The following is a 6360-nucleotide window of genomic DNA, read 5'->3' on the forward strand; positions in this document are numbered from 1 at the left end:
GGAGCGGGCAGCGTGAACTTTACCCGCGCCTGCAAAATTGGCCAGAGCCCGAGACCGCGGCCGCTTTGGCCCAAGCCTGACACCCCCCCACACACACCTGGCAGCGGGCCTGGTTTCTTGGCTGCTACTTAGCACCTCTACAGCACTTTTCTTCAAAGCCTTTTGCAGACTTTCTCTAAAGACCCTGCTTTTCACCCCCTTTGGCAAGCCCGAAGGAAGGACTGATCTTTGTTCAGACTATCAGTTTTCCTCTGCTCTGTCCACGTTAGCTGGTCCTGACAAGGCCCTGAGGGCAAGAGGTCCAGATTATCCCAGTTTTACAGAATTGAAAGACAAAGGGAGGGGACTGCCCAGGTCTCCTAAAAGTCAGAGGTCAGAGGAAAGTGGCTATAAGAAGAAGTGAAGTCTCCAAAACTGCCTCCTGTATACTTAGCCTTTAAAAAGAAAAAAGGAAAGTATTCAAGTTGTGAGCAAATCCAACAGTGAGCAGAGTGGCAGAAAGGGTTCGAAATCGAACTGGTCATCTCACCACTGACTTCAAATGGTAGCCTCTGAAGCTGCTTTGGGGACAGAGTCAAGCAGTCCAAACTCCATTATCACTTCCTAAGAGAACTTATAGCTCGAAATGACCAGTGCATCATTTCCAAAGACAGTACCTGAAAGTATAAACAGCCCAGAAAAGAGGCTCCGTGGACTGCTGGAACGTGAGTGTTTCAAAAAACCACTTCAGAAGAGGGAATACAGACCTTTTAAAGAAAAGGTATAGTCTAACAGGTCACACAGAAAATGGAGGCCACTCAGATTTGTTTTCTATCCTGCAGTGTAAAATTTCTTTAAAGTTTACCATTACATTCTAAGAGACCCTAAGGCCAGATTTATCTGAAAAGATCAAGACATTGGTAGAAAACCCCAGTGTTCTCCTGATCTATGGGACCCACCAAATCCCAACAGTCTTTTCAGCAGTCCTTTCCTCCTCAGGCTGACTTAGAACACTGACTTGACAGCCTAGGAGAGGCAGAGGGGATTTCAACTTCTCACTAGGCCCAAAGCTGCCTTGGGAAAGGCCCAGACCAGCCTCAGTATACACCAAAGCCCCACAGGCTCTTTCTCCTCAGTTTTTGAGGGGTTTTGGGGGGGGGATCTAACTCAGGGTCATACTCTACCACTGAGCTGCATCCCTATCCGTTTTTGTTTTAAAACAGGATTGCCCTAAATTGCCCTGGCCAGCTTCGAACTTGCCATCCTCATGCTTTAGCCTCCGGAGAAGCTGGAATTACAGGTGTGCCCTTAGTTTTTCTAAACGTAGACTTCTTGGCCACAGACCATTATCTGAGCCCTGTTGAGTTCTGTGTCTGTGATCAACATGAATAATTTCAAACTCCCAAATTTCTCCCAAGAAAACTAAGAACATCCTACTCTATAAAGGCAAAGCCTTCCTGTCAGTGTAAAGAAGTGAGATTTCCCCAGCCCAGAGCCAAACCAGCCTTCCCAGGAGATCCAACTGACTGGTGTGGGCCAGTGCCCTCCTTTTACTCACAGCCCTCAGGGGGCAACAACTCTCCTGGTGCATTAGGTCCTAGAAAAGCAAATTATAGGCTGCCTCATAAATGGAGCTTGGCTATTTAATCAATTGCCTCAGAGCTGGCAAACAGTCCTGAGTCCTGCACACAAATGAGGAATTTTTTATATGCAATTACCCTGCCATTTTCCTGAGAGCTGGGATGTAATGGGAAACCAGGAGCCCAGTGAAAATCTGGAAAGCAGAATGGGTTTGTCTCCAAAGAATGCCCTCATCGCTTTCCTTCAACGGCTGTGAAGTACGGAAAGCGCCAAAATCCCTTTCCCTAAATGAGGGCACGGTGTTTTGAAGAGAAAAAAATTCATTTTAATCTAGCACTAAGGTATAAGTGCACAGAAATCCGTCCACTTGGGTCGGAAGTGTTAATGCGGGATTTCTCCTTTCCCACTTTTTTTTTTTTAGGCGATCTAAGGTATTTTCCCGCTCCCATTTTTAGAGACCCACACCTTTAACCCAGGACCGCTGGGCTGAGGAACTTTCTTAGAAACTGGCCCATCCGCTTTCCCTAGGGGCACCGGAGACGCGGGAGGGGGAGGGGAGGAGCCGGGCACGTGGCTGGCCCGAGCTGCGAGACCCCGACTAGAGGCAGTGGGTCCTCCTCTCGGTGGAGTTTTTTCCCCCACGGCCCCTGCCTTTTAACCCCACACCTAGGCAGCTCAGGAATCCCGGCACAGATTAGAGAACTAGGACTAGGACAGCGCACCCCTCGCGAAAGCGCCTCTGCCACCAACAACAGCCTGATGGCAAATATGGACTGAATCGTTGACATGGAAACCGGACTAAAGTCTCGCTCGCTCTTCCTCACAGGAGAATTTTATCATCTAGCCAGTCCGCAAGGCATTCGGCAAACGCGGACTGGATCTCCGGCCGCGCGGATCAGGTGGAGTTTCGGGGCCCAGGAACTCCAGTGGCTGCGGCCGCCAAGGAAGGGGGCAGGGCTGCCGGGACCCACCGGCTGAAAATGGCAGAGGATGTGCTCTTCATTTTATCAGGCTACACAGCGTGCTATGGATTGGGCCCAAGCCTAAAGGGATGACCTATGAAAATCCCACACAGTCAACTGCAAAATGTGGAAACAGGGCCTGGAGGCTTTGCTAGGAGAGCGGAACGCACGCAGGGAGGACGGTCCTTCCTGTCAGACCGTTTGTTTCCCCTCAACGTCTGAAATAACAAAATTCCTCAAATCAACAAAAACTGGGGGTCGTCTCTCCAGCCCCGGCCCCCACTCCGTCTTAAACCTAGGGACCCCAGGGCGGGCCGCGTGGAGCTCTGGCTGAGGAGCGGAGCGTCGGCGCGGCTCGGAGCTGTGGCCCCCAGCAGGCTCCCGCCGCGACCCAGAGGCAGACGCCCAGCCGAGCGAGCGCTCCCAAGTGCGAACTGGAGCGGCGAGTTTGAGCAAAAGGGCAACTGTGTCAGTTGACGGAAGCCAGAAGTAGAGTTCAAAGCCTGGCGTGGATTTCTGTCTGGAGCCGTCTGTTTCTTAAAGTTTGTAACTCCGTGTTAAGAAACAGCGCCAGCGGAGGCTTTGGGATCAGTGTGAAAGTCTAGCAGTACCATCTGACAGCGAGCTGCAAAACTTTGGGCTGCATATTAAGCGAGGAAAGTGGATTGAAGCGAGAGTCAAGGGGATGTATTTTCTTCCCGGCTCCCAGGCAAGAGCAGTAAAATACGAACTGGATTAGCACGGAGAAAAAATGGAATGGAGTCCGAATGGCTCTCAAAAGCTCTTCGCGGTAAAATTGTGCCTGGCAAGGACCTGGGTACCCAAAAGAGAGAACCAGGAGATCTCAAGCTTGGTGGACACACAACAGCAGCTTTTCTAGATCCCTTTTCCGCTGGAAAGCCTTAATAAACAATTTAGGAGAATGTACATTTGAAGAAATGCTAATTTCTGAGTAAGACTTTTTTTTTTCAAAGAAAGCAGCAATGAAAAAATAGCTATAGGCATAAGTCAACTAGCTAATCTTGTACCGATATAAAATAAGAATTATTCTCATCACCACCTCCCCTACAACTAAAATAAAATAAGTAAGGTTCAGTGGTAGAGCGTTCCTTTAGGATCCACGGGTCCCTGGGTTTGATCCCGGTCCTGCAAAAGTAAAAGAAAGGTTCAACCGTGTCTGATTTGTGGCAGGCTTTAAATAAAATACAACACCCAGGGTCAATCTAACAAAAGGAATAAGTGCCTCGTCTCTCACACTCTAATACTGTGGTACAATCTCTGCATTCACTCAGTTCACTGGTGAGCCTTTTTTTTTTTTTTTTGAGAAAACAATATAATTGCTAACATTTAAAAATAGAAAACAAGTATGGGACTGGAGCTTCTAAAACCACTGGACAAATCAGGATTTTGGATTTCTCATTTCTGATGAGTCTCACTGAAGATTTTTGTTCACCAGGTGATACAAAAATAGTATATAAAAAATTTACTTAGGGGCTGGGGACATAGCTCAGTGGCAGAGCATTTACCTAGAATGTGAGACCCTGGGTTCAGTCCTCAGTGCATCCCCACCCTCCAAAAAAGAAGAAAAAAACCTACTTGGAAAGAAGCTTGATAACCACTTTACACTCCATCAAAAGAAAAACTTGGACTGGGGACAGTGGCACATGCCTGAAATCCCAGCTACATAGGGGGCTGCCTGCACAATTTAGTAAACTGGCAATATCCTGTTCTCAAAATGTAAAAACAAAACCAAACAAAAAACCTCAAAGGGCTAGGGATGTAGTTCAATGCAAAGGCTCTGGGTTTAATCCTCAATACAATAAATAAAGACACAAACAGAAGAAAAACTTGGACAAGAGGTGTAGCTCAATGGTAAAGTGCATGCTTAGCAAGACTCCCTGAGTTTGCTCCCTAGCATCACGTTTTGTACTTGCAACTTGTAACACTAAGCTGCCTTTAGATTTGGAGGGGGTAAACACCAACAACATTAACAAACACAAGGAAAAGTAGTCACCAATCTTAATATAGAAGGCTATTGCCCAGGAACGGGTAGTCTGTTGTCTCTGATGTCCCATATTAAACCAGTGTAGGTTGCTTTTGTTTTGTTTTGTCTTTTAAAACCAACCTATAAGAATTTCACACATATAAAAGAATTGTAGGGGAAATTTCTGAAAGTTAAGTATGCAGAAGGAAGCCAGGAGAGTCAAATATTCTATGTGGGCCTTTTTTTTTTCTTTTTTTTTTTTTTTTAGCTCTTGCTTGCATAAAGCCTTAATACTGCCATTTTACTGAGATGGGAGAGAGTCTGAGTGGGGAAGATTTTCACATCAACTCTGGAGTGGATCTGGAATGGAGTCTTTTGCTCCTTCACAAATTCTGTAGAAGAGACTTGGAAAGAACATAGTGCAGTCACAGACAAAATGGAGGGAGGTGGGCATTCAATCCTGTGAAACAGGATAGGTGGCTAGAAAAGCAAATATGCTGCTTGTTCTCTGCAGCGCAACCACCTCAAGAGAATCCTCCAGCCTGATCATCCTAGGCTTTTTGTGCAAGAACCAAAATCCAAAGGAATTTATTAGACATAAGACAGGGGAAGTGAATGGCTCTCAGAAAACATTCTGACTAGCCTTAATACGGTTTAATCCCATCTCTCCCTACAGAAAATGACTTTTTCCAAAGAAAAAATGGGCCAAACAAAAAAGCCAGTCTCATGACTGATCACTGCAGCAGTAGCAGTGGTGGGTGTGGTGTAGTGCTCCACTCCAGGGAAATGAAGAACTTACCAAAGGCACCAAGGAGGGCTAGGGATTTAGCTCAGTGGTGCCATGCCTGCCTTGCAAGCACTAGGTCCTGAGTTCGATCCCTGGTATGGGGAGGGGGGCAACCAAAGACACCAAGAGAAAGCTACCAGGAGATTATAGAGTTTGGGCCTTCTCCCACATTTCTTTTCTGAAACTTAACATTGAACCTAGATTCAGAAGCTACCAGAGAGATGTGAGGAGCACCAACTTGGTTCTTATTGGCCTCCTCTCTGAAGAGACTATTAGAGGTTTCTGTAGAGGTGTGTTGTTGCCCTTCCAGGCTTGCTGTGGGAGAGAAAGAAAACAGGAAGCAAAGGAGGAAATAACCCAGTGCACTTCATCAGACCATGTAAAAACAGCACTGAAGCGTGGCATGGTGGCTGATACCTGTAACTCAGCACTAGGGAGGCTGAGGCAGGAGGATAGAAAGTTCCAGCTCAGCCCAGGCAACTTAGCAAATTGTATTAGTCGGCTTTCCCATCACTGGGACACAATACCCAACACCCACAACTTAAAGGAGGAGAGGTTTAACTTGGCTTACAGTTGAGGGGATTGAGTCCATGGTTTCCAAGGTAGAAACATCATGGGGAAAGGCCATGGTGAAACAAAGCCTCTTAGTTCACGGAGGCCAGGAAGCAGAGCAAGGGCACAATGCCAGAGAAGAAGGGGGCCAGAGACCATGTATACTACCCAAAGCCACACCTTCCTGACTGACCCACTCAGACATACCCAAAAGTGTATATAAGTATTTCTTAATCCAATCAAATTGACGTGCCACAATGAACAATCACAGAAATTTATGGAGCTTCTGTCTCAAAATTTAAAAAAAGAAAAATGCCAGAATATAATTCAGTGTGAAGGCTCCAGTACCACAAACACACAACAATAACAACAACAAACAATTTTGAAGTATACATACACACTATCACAATGTGTTTTCATAATAGAGCCTATCTACAAACTACACTTTTTGTTTTTCTTTTTCTTTTGGGGGGGGGGGGTGTACCAGGGATCAAACTCAGGACCTTGCACTTGCG

The sequence above is a fragment of the Heterocephalus glaber genome, unplaced genomic scaffold (assembly GCF_053883595.1).
Source record: "Heterocephalus glaber isolate CG9 unplaced genomic scaffold, H.glaber_assembly_v1.0 deba00001452, whole genome shotgun sequence".
NCBI lineage: Eukaryota > Metazoa > Chordata > Mammalia > Rodentia > Bathyergidae > Heterocephalus > Heterocephalus glaber.